Source organism: Cydia strobilella, chromosome 3 (assembly GCF_947568885.1).
Source record: "Cydia strobilella chromosome 3, ilCydStro3.1, whole genome shotgun sequence".
Taxonomy (NCBI): Eukaryota; Metazoa; Arthropoda; class Insecta; order Lepidoptera; family Tortricidae; genus Cydia; species Cydia strobilella.
Window position 1 is genome coordinate 3130443 of NC_086043.1, and position 16395 is coordinate 3146837.

Consider the following 16395-nt stretch of genomic DNA (forward strand, 5'->3'; position numbering starts at 1 on the left):
TATTAATTCCGTTCTTTGAAATATCGGTTTATTACAAGAACGTTACATGAAAGAACAAAATTATTTCGGTAACCGATATTCCAGAAGAACGGAATTATAACGTTCTCAAAACCATTATTATTCTGTTCTGAGCCGCGCGCCGCCGTTTTGCTTTGTAGACGCCGACAAAGAGATACCGCCTTGTGCTCTCTCTTTTCCACGCGAAGATAGTTCGTATTTTTGTTTCGTTCGGTTAGCTATTTGACCTTGCTTGCCACGTGGTCTAGGCCGGCACACGGCACCGAGGATTGTTTTGTTTTGAATTTTTGATTACTTGAGTTGCGACTTTCAAAGTGAAATTGAGTAAAGATGGGAAGGAAGAGGGCCAATAGAATATATTCTATGTTTCATTATGAAGAAGAAATAAAAAAATCTAAATGCCTTATGGAGGGTTGCAATATGTTTATAAAGGTATGTTTGTGATTTGTGGGACTGTTTATGTTTAGTAGGTATTTAAAAAGTACCACTTTACGACTTTTCGCTTCCGAGTTACATGCGTTTTTGATGAAGCGGTGGTTAAAATAATATCACAAGTATATAAAATTATAAATAGGTATACAATACCAACAAAATTTGCTTTCTTAGTATCTTTTTCCGTCCACAGTTTAGTAGTCAGGGTAACATTTCACGATATGTCAAAAATAATCAGGGGCCAGGCAAGGGAAAACAGCGCATAGCATCCGCGCATCGTATGAGACGAGCGAAGGGCCGCGAGGTTGGGGGAGGGAAGCGAGATTCGCGGCGGCTTCTCGTACTTAAGCCCGTCACAGAAGGAGCGATAATATATGGTAAAATATCTTATGGTAAAAGGCATCTTACGACATCTTTTACGTACTATTTGACAGTCCACACACGAAGCTATAATATGTATATGTCGGCGGCAGATCGTTAAACCGGGCATATCGAGATATTCCTAGGCATATCATGAAACGCCGCCATTTCGCGATCTGACTAGCGACTACCGGCCATATCGTTCAAACCTCAACGTTTGACGATTTGCCCGGCGACGTTTAGGCATATCAAATAAGTAGGGTGTGATATTCCCAGGCAGATCATGAAACGCCGGCATTGCATGATCTGCCTAGCGACCACCAGCCATATCGTGCAAACTTCAAGGTGTGATATTCCTAGGAAGATCGTCGCATCGAAATTGCCGTTAAGTTGTGCGAGTGTGGAATCATACGTCATCTCCGCGAAGACGCGCCGCGATTTACGCACATAGTCTGGAGGGGGTTTTACCAATACACAATTTTCACAAAAGATACGTAAAGCTGGTCAAGCAAATTTTGTCAGTAGAAAAAGGCGCGAAATTCAAATTTTCTATGGGACGATATCCCTTTGCGCCTACATTTTTTAAATTTGCCGCCTTTTTCTACTGACAAGATTTGCTTGACCAGCTATACCTACGATATTCCTTCGCGCCTACATTTTTTAAATTTGCTCTGCACTAATGAGTACGATCTGGCAACACTGGCGGACGCAGCGCCACATAGAATGCAGCGCCACCAGTGGTAAAAAATGCAATTATTTTACGATGCGCCCGGTATGAAGCTAGGAATTTCGACGAATACAATTGCTCCTATCGATCTGCCGCCTCTTTTGTAAGGCATATCGTGATATGCCTGGGTTAATCTTAGTCAGATCATGAAATGGCGGCGTTTCATGATATGCCTAGGAATATCACCCCTTCACGGCGATTTCGCAATTTGGTTTGCGGCAAAATGGCGGAAAAGCATCAGCTGATCGAGTTTAACTGTTAGTTTATCTACGGCATCATATGTGATTTAGCTGTTTTTCCATTTTGATTTGTTGTAAAACCGTGAAATATAGTCGCTTAATACAATATAATTCTAATTTATAATTGATATTTATCTTTCCACTTGAAACCCTTGAAGATTGCACGATATGGCTAGTTGTCGGTAGTCAGATCACGAAATGCCGGCGTTTCATGTTATTTTACGATGCGCCCGGTATGAAGCTAGGAATATCAACGAATGCAATTGGTATGATCGATCTGCCGCCTCTTTTATTAGGCAGATCGTGATATGCCTGGGTTATTCTTAGTCAGATCGTGAAAGGGCGGCGTTTCATGATATGCCTAGGAATATCTCGATATGCCCGATTTTACGATCTGCCGCCGACATATACATAGCGAGGCATCTTAAAAGTCCCCGGCAAGCTCGACCGAATTTCACGTTCCCATACAAACGGAGTTTCGTTCTCATTTTAAAACTACGTGTCGGATTGTAATGAAACTTTGCACATACAATGATATGAGGTATATCTAGGTCTATAAATACCACACACATACACACACACACACACACACACACACAAATACCAAAGACAAAATTCAGGGAAATTAGCTGAAATTACGGCATTATTATTGGAAGACCTTTTTTCAATTGGAAATATTGACATATGTACGTTATGGACCAAAGTTATTTTTCATCTAAAACAAAGGATTTACTTTAACTATGCCAGTCCCCTTTATTATATTATATTATTATTCCCAAACATACTCCAAAATGTATGCGTTAATGTCACGAAATGAAGACATGAAGTTGCACATTTATGGCTCTTTACATTACTTCTTGACCTAGGCCAAGAAGTAATGTAGGGAGTTAGTATGAAACGTACATTATTGTCCGCTGCTCTAACTTTTTAAATTTGCTCAATAAGATTAGACTGACAAAGTAAAATTACATACAGCCAACGACCACCCTCTCTGTAAGCATACCTGCGATATTAGAATTAAAAAAACAAAAAAAAAACAAATTCTATGGTACTATATTTATAAGCGGTTAAACATGCTAAAAAAACAAAAAAAAAACTTTACAGGGCTGTATCTCCCAAACCATGCGTCGTAGCGCAAAAATAATAAAATTTCCGTTCCCCTCTAGGTGACCCTTGATTTATATTTGAAAAAAAAAAGAAAAAAAAAAACATTTTTTTTTATAGGGCTGTATCTCCTAAACCATGCGTCGTAGCGCAAAAATAATAAAATTTTCGTTCCCCTTTATGTAACCCCTAAGTAATATACAAAAACCACAATGAAAATCAAAAAAGAAAAAAAAAAACAAAAAAAAACTTTATAAGTCTGTATCTCCTAAACCATGCGTCGTAGCGAAAAAATAATAAAATTTTCGTTCTCCTCTAGGTGACCCTTGATTTATATATGAAAAAAAAACCAAAAAAACAAAAAAAAAACTTTACAGGGCTGTATCTCCTAAACCATGCGTCGTAGCGAAAAAATAATAAAATTTTCGTTCCCCTCTAGGTGACCCTTGATTTATATAAAAAAAAACCCGAAAAAACAAAAAAAAAAAACAAAAAAAAATTCTTATAGGGCTGTATCCCCTAAACCATGCGTCGTAGCGCAAAAATAATAAAATTTTCGTTCCCCTTTATGAAATCCCTAAGTAATATACAAAAAACACAATGAAAATAAAGAAAAAAAAATAACAAAAAAAAACTTTATAGGGCTGTATCTCCTAACCCATGCGTCGTAGCGCAAAAATAATTAAATTTTCGTTCCTCTCTAGGTGACCCTTGATTTATATTTAAAAAAAAAAAACCCGAAAAAAACAAAAAAAAAAACCCGAAAAAAAATATTATAGGGTTAAGAAAAAAAGAAACAAAAACAAAAAAAAAACAAAAAAAAAAAAAAATTAAAAACAAATATTTTTCATCTGTATCTCCTAAACCGCAAAAATAATCAAATTTTTGTTCCTCCTCGATACTCCACGCACTGAATAACCTATCACGTTACGACATGAAACAATCATCATCATCATCATCATGTTTGTATTATTATTTCATTGCATGTTTGAGAAAAGTACTATACATACCTCGGCGTGAAAAGGGGTTGGCGGCCTCATAATTATCTATTCTATTCGGCCGTCAACCCCTTACTTCACGGCCTCTGTAGTAATGTACTATTCTCAAACATACTCCAAAATGTATGCGTTAATGTCACGAAATGAAGACATGAAGTTGCTCATTTATGGCTCCTTACATTACTTCTTGATCTAGGCCAAGAAGTAATGTAGGGAGTTAGTATGAAACGTACATTATTGTCCGCTGCTCTAACTTTTTAAATTTGCTCAATAAGATTAGACTGACAAATGAAATATTACCTACAGCCAACGACCACCCTCTCTGTAAGCATACCTACGACATTAAAATTAAAAAAAAAAAAAAACTGGTACTATATTTATAAGCGGTTAAACATGCTAAAAAAACAAAAAAAAACTTTACAGGGCTGTATCTCCTAAACCATGCGTCGTAGCGAAAAAATAATAAAATTTTCGTTCCCCTCTAGGTGACCCTTGATTTATATAAAAAAAAACCCGAAAAAACAAAAAAAAAAACAAAAAAATTTTTTTATAGGGCTGTATCCCCTAAACCATGCGTCGTAGCGCAAAAATAATAAAATTTTCGTTCCCCTTTATGGAACCCCTAAGTAATATACAAAAAACACAATGAAAATAAAAAAACAAAAAAAATAACAAAAAAAAACTTTATAGGGCTGTATCTCCTAAACCATGCATCGTAGCGAAGAAATAATAAAATTTTCGCTCCCGTCTAGCTGACCTTTGATTTATATTTGAAAAGAAAACCCGAAAAAACAAAAAAAAAAACATTTTTTTTTATAGGGCTGTATCTCCTAAACCATGCGTCGTAGCGCAAAAATGATAAAATTTTCGTTCCCCTATATGAAATCCCTAAGTAATATACAAAAAACAATGAAAAAAAAAAAACAAAAAAAATAACAATAAAAAACTTTATAGGGCTGTATCTCCTAAACCATGCGTCGTAGCGCAAAAATAATAAAATGTTCGTTCCTCCTCGATACTCCACGCACTAAATAACCTATCACGTTACGACATGAAACAATCATCATCATCATCATCATCATGTTTGTATTATTATTTCATTGCATGTTTGAGAAAAGCACTATACATACCTCGGCGTGATAAGGGGTTGGCGGCCTCATAACTATCTGGCCTCACTACGTTCGGCCGTCTATTCTATTCGGCCAGCAACCACTTACTTCACGGCCTCTGTAGTAACGTACTATTATTTAATGTACATTGGCAGTGTTTGCTTAGCCACTAGCACTTACTCCTTCGCCGTAATGTCACTCAAAACAATAAATAATGTCCGTAATAAGTATTAACAGATAGATATAACTCCGTAATAGACGAATACAGTCAAAGTTGTAAGTACTTAACTTTCCTGCTACCCAAAGGTTGTCTGGAAGAGATCGCTTTTTTTTTAGCGATAAGCCCGCCTGTTGTTACCTAGTCTTAAGCTTGTATTTCGCTTTCTGTGTATTTTTAACTTTATGGTGCACAATAAAGAATATTTACTTACTTACTTACAGTGTAAGGAAAAAACGTGCTCGAAAATCACGAAAATTTGATTCTCGATCCGATCGACCTTAGGCCTACTCTCGTATAGAGGGCGTTGACGGTTTCGTTTGTTATTTAACAATTTTAACGCATATCAGTGAAAGAACATGGGTCAAAATCATAAAAATAATTAATGCAAATAAAAAAAAATCATTATCCATATTTTAATACATTTTATCGTATTTTTATAAATCTTCATTTTTAGTTTTAAAGTGTGTCGATAGATGGCAGTGAATTTACTGTGGTTACAAAATTTACTACGACAGTACCGCTCTATCTTATTATATCCTCTTTGGTATTAAGTATCAAACTTAGTTAATATACGGTGATTGCAGTTTGCAATATAATTTTACATTTGCAATTTCGATGTCTATGGCGGGTACATTGTTTACACACCAACGGTATTAATCTTTCAAAGACATGAGCTGGAATGACTTGCCGAAGAAAAAAAATATCCTTAAAAATTTAGAAAAAAGATAATGCCCCACCGGGGTTTGAACCTTCGCCCATACGATCGCTAGTCCGACTTTGTAGTCTTTGTACCGCTGAGCCGTCAGTGCTATTGGTCAGACGCGCGAATTTATTCACTACTACTCAGCGGCGTCCACCGGGCGAATCACGCAATGCATACAAATATGAACTCCATTACTTACTAAATACGACATAACAGCGGAAAAAATACGTAGGTACTTTGGCGTTTAGGCTGCGGCTGGCGGAAAACCGTTATTATTTCGTTCCCGAGAACGAAATTCAATCGTTCGTTCCCAAAACCATTTCAAACTACCGTAACCGAAACCGAAAACGTTATTCGAAGAACGGATCATTTCGTATAAACCTTTCAGATAAACCGGTTTAATTCCGTTCTTTGAGAACGGAATCGGCGAGCAAACGTTTGTTCCCAGAACCATTTAAAATACCGGTTTCTGAAACCAAGAACACTATTATAACGGTTTGGGGTCAATGTACGAAAACGGTTTAAAAATAATACCGGTTTCCGATCCCTGAATGTCGCTGTAGCTAAGTCTAGCCGTAACTCAGTCTAGTATTGCGTGTTGCGTGTTTCCGTCAACCGGCGTGGGTCGGTAATTCGGTATGCGGGTTCATTTCCACCAATTCCACCGCACTACAATGCACTTAAGTGCCTCGAATATATATTCCAAAAAAATTACCTTGCTGTGTTTTTCAATAAGGTTTAAATTGCACTGAACTGTGATTTTCAGTTATAATGTTAAGGACGTAAGAAGTTGATTTGGATAATAAATTTTAGTTTTCTACTGTTTCGTTAACTCGTATCTGGTTTAAACAAGTAAGCGATAAAGTGCTTTATTATAATGAAAATCTACACAGGCGCCTATTATCAGGAAGGGGGAAAATCGTGCAGAATGGAGAGCCTAGGTGCAAAAAAATAACGACCTCATGTGGTAGCGACCCTCAGCTACGAGGGGCATGAGGAACTGAGGAAGAAGAAGAAGCTAATGAAAATAAAGTCCAGATTATTTTGATAGATGTTAATTTAGAGGATTATAGTTGTTTTGTTATATTATATACAAAACAGGTGGAGCCCACGCGATATGTAGACGACTTAATAGATAGGATGCATTTTAAAAGCTTATTTTATTAAATACACGCAAGAGCAATAGAAATGGGTCATATTTGTATGAGGATTTACATACAAACTGTCCCGTTATCATTTCTCCTCAGTGTATTTGTCGAAAGTTAATAAAACACAGTTTTTACTGTGATTTATTTACATTAACATGTCGTTAAAAAATTAAGAGATAACCAATTAATGTTATTTTTATCTTAACAAACTCCACTATCTGCAATATTAAGTACAATATAAATAAATTACCGAAACAGTAGCGATAAGTAATTATTTTGCTTAACACTCTAATATTTAAATATAATGTTTTAGTACCAAATTTCATCTAAATCTGTTCAGCGGTTAAACCGTGAAGAGGCAACAGACAGTATGAGTTACTTTAGCATAATTTATAATAATACCTACAATCTTTAACAGAATGAATATTGATAAATATGTTCGAATGTAGGTATAGGAACTATTGTAGCAGCTAAAAATTACGTAAGTACGTAAAGGCGGGATTCCACGTGTGTGTGGCACTGTATGGCACAAGGCACACTTGCATATTCAGTACAAAAATTCTTGTGCCGCACAGTGACGCACACTGGTGGAATACCGCCTTCATGTTATATTGAAGCATGCACTGGCACATTATCGGCAAACTTGATTTGTTTTGTAAACATGGCTGATAGATGGGCGTCTGCCAAGCATCACACTCATCTCGTTTGATTTAATAACGATAATAATTATCAGGCAGGAAAATAAAGATTCTACGGAAGGCTTGCATAAGAGCTTGCTGTATTGGGGTTCCCCTCATCTGGCAGAATATTATTTGTCAGAAATACACTTTGCTGAAAACTTTTAGTCGAATGATACTTTCGCATAAATACATACTTGCCATAATAGTCGTTTCGCATAATATTCATTTGGCAGAATTTTTTAAGTGGGTTAGGTTAGGGTTTTCTGCCAAATAATATTATGCAAAAAGAAATTCTGCAAGGTATTATTATGCGAAAAGCAGTATGCGAAAGGTAACTCTGCCAAACGACATTCCTGTCAAAACTTTCTGCAACACATGCGGCGCGGGGTGAATCAATCCTTTGATACCTATAGAAGTGTTCTACGTGGGCGATCTCGTTGCGAACGCGAATGCCGGGGGCCCGCAGCGCCGCGCCGCGCCGTTCGCGAGTTGTTCGCTTACGTTAGACGCAGCGTAAACGTACTCGTAGCACTCTACATATCATCGCTAAGATAATTAGGTACATACGATTTTGCCGTCATTGCCGATCGACTGACTATACGTCTACCACCAGTTTGACACTAACACACTGACATATTCGCTAGCGTGTGCGTAACTTACTTTCTATGTATCTCGCTCGTACTCGTATATTAGTGCGAGCGAGATGTATAGAAAGTAAGATACGCAGACGTTATTAGCGAATATGTCAGTTTTACAGTGCTAATAGACGCGATAGTGGTAAGGATACTGAGGTGCGGCGAATTCAACCTATCAAATGCCGTAGGATCGACGGACTGCAACCCGACTGCAATTTGTATGTGAACTGCACGCCGACGTTGCAGTTGGCGTACAGTCGGCTTGCAGTTCCCATACAAATTGCAGTCGGGATGCAGTTCGTCTGTATCGGCCCATTCAGCCCTAATGTAGCAAAAATCGCATGCGCTATGGATGATATAAATTTGTAAAGCAAAATTCTAAAATCTGGCATTAGTGCATCAATAAGAGGCAGATTATGAGCATATTGTAGGTATGCATGGTTACCTAAATATATTAATCTAATAACAATAACAAAAATATGAAGGCGAGGGTCTATAATTAAATCTGTTTGAACGTAGAAACCTACAATTATTTTAATTAATTTAACGATGTGCTAAGAGAAATAGCTGTTGCATCTGAATTATTTATTACCTACGGTAACATAGCACACAACCATGCTTGAGTTACGTACAAGTAAGGTTAATTTTACGCATTCTAAGCGCAGCCCTACGCGGACACGTTTGACGTTGTTTTTAGCGCTATCATATGTTGTTGAAGCTAGGGTTGCCAACTTGCCAGCGGGAGAAAGTGGTTCCAGTCCAGACGGGAACAATTTTGAGCCAATCTGATTAAATTATCTGGCCGCGTAGCCAACGTGCCAGTCGTTAACGCTTCGTAGCGATCGAAACGCAACTGTCACTGTCGCACTAATAAAGAAGAGTGATAGAGAGACACAAAGCGTTTCGTTGTCGTAGCGATAGCGATTGTCACCTTGGCTAGGCCGGCTGATCAAATCAGATGGTGCGGACTGCGGAGTAGTGCAGACGCAAATACCAATTTGGCTCGCCGATTTCGACCACCGATTATGACCGATATTACCGATAAAATGGAGGTACGGACGCAAGAATACCAATCTGAGACACTAGTATTCCCGTTTGGGGGCATTTTTTTTATTGAGAGCGCTCAAATATCACCATAAATCTAAAATTGGTCATTCAATTGGACGCCAGTTCTATTCTGATCAAATCGGTCGATTTGATCATCCCGTCTGGACTGGACTTCATGTTGAAGGCAGTCAAGTTGAGGACGTTTTTTTCCACTGGAAAAAATGTTCTGAAAACCTGTCGTCCTGCACATTGATTGCACATTATTTGATCTCAATGATACGAGTAGTAGGGGATCTCTCGTGTCCCCCTTGGTCTTCTTTGAAGAAGAGTACTAGATCAGTAAAAGTCATCAAGTACATACTACATGAGTTGTGTTTCTGATGGTGACTATATATACAGTTCCCATGCAGATCTAGGATAAGGCCGCACGCTAGTTTACATTACATAAGTAAAAAGTCTCTGTAGTTTAAAGAGCCACGAGGAGGAGAATTTTAAGAGCCATCAAGAGTCCTCAACAGAGCCACATACCTAGCTACGGGTTACCCCTGGACTAGGTTAAAAGTCGTGTAAGTCCAGAAACCCTTCAACGTTTTGAAACACTATCTGCAGCCCTAAAGGATGTGCCTATTCCCGTCTGCGCACGCGGCGCTCCTTAAAAGGCCTGCCCCGATATAGCGGATTGTCTCCGCCGAGTTTAACGCGTTGCTAGGCTGAAACCGAGCTAAAACGATACCCGTAAATTACTGCACTCGTGAGCTGAGAAAACAATGAACAACCTAAACGTATCTTTAATACAGAAATAGCTATAGTACTTTACCTATGTTCCTTAGTAGTACCCGTACCCCAAGTGATGCAGATAGGATGGGATGCAAAACACATAAGAAACTGTTTTATTCCAGATACCTAGTAAAATGACAGTTCCATAACTTACTACCCAAACATCTTGTATTGCGTAAAAACTAGCGTTTATTTATGACCTGACGTTTCGAACGTGACGTTACGTTCGTGGTCACAGGCAGACTCCTTTACAGGTGTTCTTTTACGCGATTAAGTTCCGTGTTAGTTTAAAATTATGAGTGAAAATCGTGTTAGTTTAAATACTTTAAAGTTTAAATGAATACATCTTGTATTGGTTCCAATTTTGTAAATAATTATTAATGACAGATCGGTCGGACAAATTGAGGCAATGTAACTGTCATTTTAAAATTTGGAACATGGAGACTATATAAAGGAGCCAAATCTCTATGTATGAAAAATGTCCATCAAAAAACAGTAATTAGGCGGCGCCACCAATACACCGAAATACTACCAAAAACAACCTACGTAATTTGGTCGGGTTATTTGTTGGTTCATGTTATACTCATGTCCCAGAGCCTAACTAGCGCCACCGGAGAGATTAGGAACTATTAAAGCTGAAAGCGGTCACTTTTGCAACAATTCTGCCATAAGAGATTGGCATCCTTTCTATACCATCCATAATTTGGAACTTGAAAACAGAGATTTAGACTTCAGAGTATGACCAAAGCGATAAGCATGTTTAGAATTCTACCTGCTTTTGAACTACTAACGCTGTAGAGTTCACTAATGCAGTTTTTGTATGTTGATATATCGCCGCGCCGCTATACTTACTCAACCTCGTATCTGCAACACTCATTTGATGACAAAAACACCCGTATTCCGAATGAAAGAAAAGCGACATTTTCATCAAATGATTGTTGCAGATATGAGGTCGAGGAAGTATAGCGACAATATGTTTGTGTCGTGTGTTCACTGTTCAACCGTAATATCGAAACTTTTCAGCCCATTACGGTGATTTGACTTTTTATGGCGCGGGTGTCATATACCTAAATAGGCTACAATTCAATCGAATTCGAAACAGGTTTTCGTTTTAACGTAATAAACAGTGCTGGTTAAAGTATTTCAAACATTTTGGTTGTCTATAAACGTACACACCACTTACCAAGTGCTCGTAAAATGTACATTACTGTAATTCTCGAATTTCATCGAACACGTATCGTGCTCTAAACAAATTCTCTCGATATATTGATCTGTGGGCACGTGATTGGTGGAATCCCCGTCGATATACAAATAAACGCATTTTCGATTTATTCAAGGTAACGTAAGCTACCGACGGTCGAGAGGCAATTGACGTCTGTTAGGTAATCTCTTACTTCGATAGGAATCTCAATGATGCAGTAATATTAGCAATGATAAACATGTATAGGATGGATCGTGCAATAGAAAAATAAAAGGTAGATTATGAAGCCAATTATAGATGTACTGCATAATTGTTTTCCATCGTATTTTCTCGGAAACAGTGCAGTAGGTAAGTTTTTCTTCTTCCTATTAAAATAATATTTATTTCATTATAAAACGATCATAAGACCTGTCGTCATGTATGGATCAGAGTGTTGGGCCCTAAAGGTGACGGATGAAAAGAGATTGCATGTAGCGGAGATGAGAATGTTAAGGTGGATGTGTGGCGTGACGAGAATGGATAGGATAAGGAATGAGTATATAAGAGGAAGCCTGAAAGTTGCACCCATAACAGAAAAAGTAAGGGCAAATCGCCTAGCATGGTACGGGCATGTGATGCGGAGGGATGAAAGTCATGTGACGAGAAAGGTATTAAGAATGAATGTAGAGGGAAGTACGAGGAGAGGAAAACCGAGGAAAAGGTGGATGGACTGTGTGAAAGATGATATGAAACTAACGCAAGTGAATGATGAGATGACGGGTGACAGAGATGTATGGAAGAAAAAGACATGCTGCGCCGACCCCAAGTGAATGGGACAAGGGCAAGCGAATGATGAAATAGGTATGAGAATAATATGCAAAAAAATCTTATGCCAACGAAATCCATTTTATGCCAAAAATGCCTTACATCATTTTGGAAGAGTGCTGTTACTTTTCAAACTGCTGGATCGTTTTCTATGAAACATAGCTAAAAACCACTGCAAGGAAACTTGTTTTCATGTTAAAAAATCGCATGATGCCACAGACAGATCTCTTCTTCCTGCCTTTATCCCACGTTATGTGGGGTCGGCACAACATGTTTTTTTCTTCCATTCTCCTCTATCTTTCGTCACCTCAGCACTCACTCCTTTCTTACATCGTTTTTTGGGTCTACCATTCGCTCTCCGTCCATCAACATTCATCCCTAACATTATCTTGCCTATATGGCAATCATCCCTCCTCATCACATGCCCATACCACGCTAACCTACTACTTCTCATCTTCTCCGTTACCGGTGCTACTTTTAAACTTCCCCTAATATACTCATTCTTAATCCGATCCTTTCTCGTCACCCCACACATCCATCTCAACATTCTCATTTCCGCTGCCTGCACTGTTCTTTCATCCAGACAGACAGATATTCGCGTCAAACATATAAACACCCCTCTTTTGGCGTCGATGGTTAAAGACAATCAATACAGAAATAAATTTCCTTAGCAGTATATATAGTAAAAATCGCGTTAGTTTCAATAATAAGAATTTCTTCTAATTGACTTGTTGGATGGAGATTAATAAGTTGGTTTGCGCAAAGAAATAGTGCCGTTAGTATTATTTATTGTGCGGCAGAACCAATTAAAGCAGTCTAGAAACTCGGCATCATTTATTTTAGCACACACGGACTAAACTTGTATCGACGGCTGGACAAATGGAACTAGCCACTAGGGGCGTTCCCATCGCTAAATATGAACTAGCCGATTAAGAGAAAAAGTACTGTAACGGCTGGGAGTCAAAACACCAGTGAATAGTATTTTGCATCGCAAACAAGTACCAAAAGAATTCGGGATTATTAATTTTAGCCCACACGAGCTAGACTTGTATCGGCACCTGGACAAATCGCTTTATGTTAGATAGCCAAAAAAGATCCAGGGGAGGGAAGTTGGCTAGACTCGCTTAGATAGAAAATGTGTATATGAAGGAGGCCTATTAAGTAATGGATGACGCATAACAACAGAGTTCTCAACACCACCATACAGGTTGGTGTGGAGAACTGATCATAGGTATCATTAAAGAAAATCAAGAAAGTATTGTACTCCTCTCATCAAGTCATCACCGTCCCCTACATGAGGATGTTAAGCCCCCAAAAATGAAGAAAACGTTCGAGCCGCCATTGGTACTCCGTGGGTACTCCTAAACTATGAGTAGTTGGATGACTACGCTAAAGATGATGTTACACTGGGGCCTGAGGAATTCGACACGAGCGCTTGCTCCAATCGGAATAGACTCAAACGGGAGGAACAGTTTCCTCGCCCGTTATTTATTGTTTCTAGACGGGTACAGCGGGGCTATTCGGACGTAAATAAACAGCAGTCTTAAAGGGGCCCACTGACTATCAGTCCGCCGGAGGATATTGGCCTGTCAGTTAGAACAAAAATTTGACAGTTCCAAACAACTGACGGGCCGATATCGTCCGGTGGACTGATAGTCAGCGGGCCCCTTTAGAATCGTCGGACGTAGAGGTTTGAATTTCTCTTTAAATGGATATTTACGAAATACTGAGTACCTTCGAGACAGACTTCAAATACTCCTCTTTTGGTTGCATTAAATCAAAAGGACACTTTTTTGTTAATTTAACTTAGGAAATGCCCAAAATGTTTAATTTGATAGTTATCTGAGCGAAAGACCTAGTTTTGTGTCAGTAAGTGTTTATGCAGAAGGATGTATCAATCTACTGTAACGGGCCAAGGTCGCCGCTTCCCGGTTATTGTCCAAATTGCGACGCTGAATCATCTCATCTAGGGCCACATTCCATCTTAATAAGCTGATGTTGATTTGATATCTAGCTAGCAATGCATCTTGCTCGTGCTCATTAATTGTCGAGTGAAGTTCAGAGTGGGGAAATTATATGTTAAAATCTGTCTGCGTGTCTGGCTGTCTTTTGATCTTTTTTTGTCTGAAAAAAAACGATGATCCTTTCAAGACTAGAATGTTAAGTTATGTATTCTTTTCTTTTCCTACAAATCCTTACTGATACTATAAATCCGAAAGTAACTATCTGTTAGCTCTTAGCAGCATCGCTTAAACCACTGAACCGATTTAGACGAAATTTTGTATGGAGATAGTTTGAGCCCCTGGGTAGGACATAGGCCAGTTGTATCAATCGTCATCATCATTCCACGCAGATATACTCGCGGGCAGAAGCTAGTACCTATATATTTTCTATTAAATAAAATAAAATGTTAAAAAGTTCTGGTACGTTATTTTATCAATAATTTGTACACGTATCAGGATATCTAGCTAGATCTGTAAACTCGACGATTTTCTCAAAATCCGCCACAGAATTGACCCATTGTGCGACAACGGATGTAACTGCAACTGCATAATACCCTTGTTACTGCATCCTGCTTTACCGATGCATCACAAAACGAAACTGCAGACATCACCCATCCCGTCCCTTTCTATCATTAAGAATAAACAACTGGCGGAAAAGAGAGGGTGAAGAGGAGTTGTGTTCTTTTTGGAAGAGTTAAGCACTGATTTGTGACAAAATGCGAACGTGGGTGGAGCTCGGAATTCAATCAAAGATCGTAACTGCGATACGCCTCAGCTGGTTTGAATGCTCGACTAGTTGCGTTGGCAAATTTGCAGTCGAGAACTTGAATTGGTACTGTAAATATTATGAGAAATCGCAAAATTAGTCGCAATACCACTTGAGTACATTACCCAGAACTGATGATAGACATGACAGAACAGGTAAATAAAATTCTTTAACAAGACCAAGTAGTCAATGCAAACTTACTCAAATTATACTTACCTACTACTGTAAGGTGTGGCGTCAATGATACAACTGACATGCTATTATATACTTACAGCTACGTACATGTGGGGGTGAGGCATAATACACACACTACACTACCCATATTACTTTTAGAAGGATATCATACTCGTATACATAATATTTGGTTGTTGGTCTTATCTTATTACTCTAATTGGTTCCTTTTGAATCGGAATTAACCGGAGAGGTATGCAACATCTTGACCGAAAGTACAAAGTGCTGAATAAATTTACAATAAGATGTACCTATGTAAGTAGGCAATTATGATTTTGCGAGCATTCGTTTCGGAGACTGAGTCAGATTAGACAGAGCAGCGAACAGCAGGGGGCCTAAAAAAAATGACATACGTAACATCGACAAACGCAAACGAAAAAAATGGTACGTTCACAAAATATGGGCTGACAGTTGCAACGAAAAGTCACGTGACTATTTCCATACATTATTTAAGTCAAGATTGGCTATTTCTATGAATACTGGACTAACAAGGAAATAATGAAAAATAAAGCAGTAAACTTTAAAATAAAGAAAAAATAAATTGAGGTAGCTATCCTTCTCAGTCTCACCTACGGCTGCCGAACTTGGGCTCTCAAAAAGGAGGAGGAATACAGATTAGCTATTTGCCAGGAAGATGGAACAGAGCATGCTGGGAATCAAGCTTTCTGACAGAGTGAGCAACAAAAGCTTAAGAAACAGAACCAAACTGAGTGATGTAGTAAAGAGGATAAGGTTACTCAAATGGAACTGGGCCGGACACATCTGTAGAATGGATAACACTAGGTGGACGAAAAAAGTGAATGGATACCTAGAGATGGGAAAAGATAAGATTAAAGTTTAAAATGGTAGTAGAAATAAAGGCTTTTTTATTTTATTTTATTAATTCTATGAACGACTGCCAATTGAAAATTAAAATAAGAAAATAAATATAGGAGTGATAGGTGATAGATACGTACAAACTGTAGTTTTCCATACCTACATTATTTAAGTTTGGACTGGCGTTTTACATTAAACGATTACCACTTGTCTAGGCCCCCAGATCATCACGATTGAATCCCAGTCCCATGGCGATTAGATTAGACTATTAGAGGATAATTCCATCCTACGCCGGAGACGGGTGGTTCGGGTGAACGACCCGCGCCCGCGCACGCAAATAGCAGGCGATCGCCCCACCCGCTGCACTCTTTATGGTC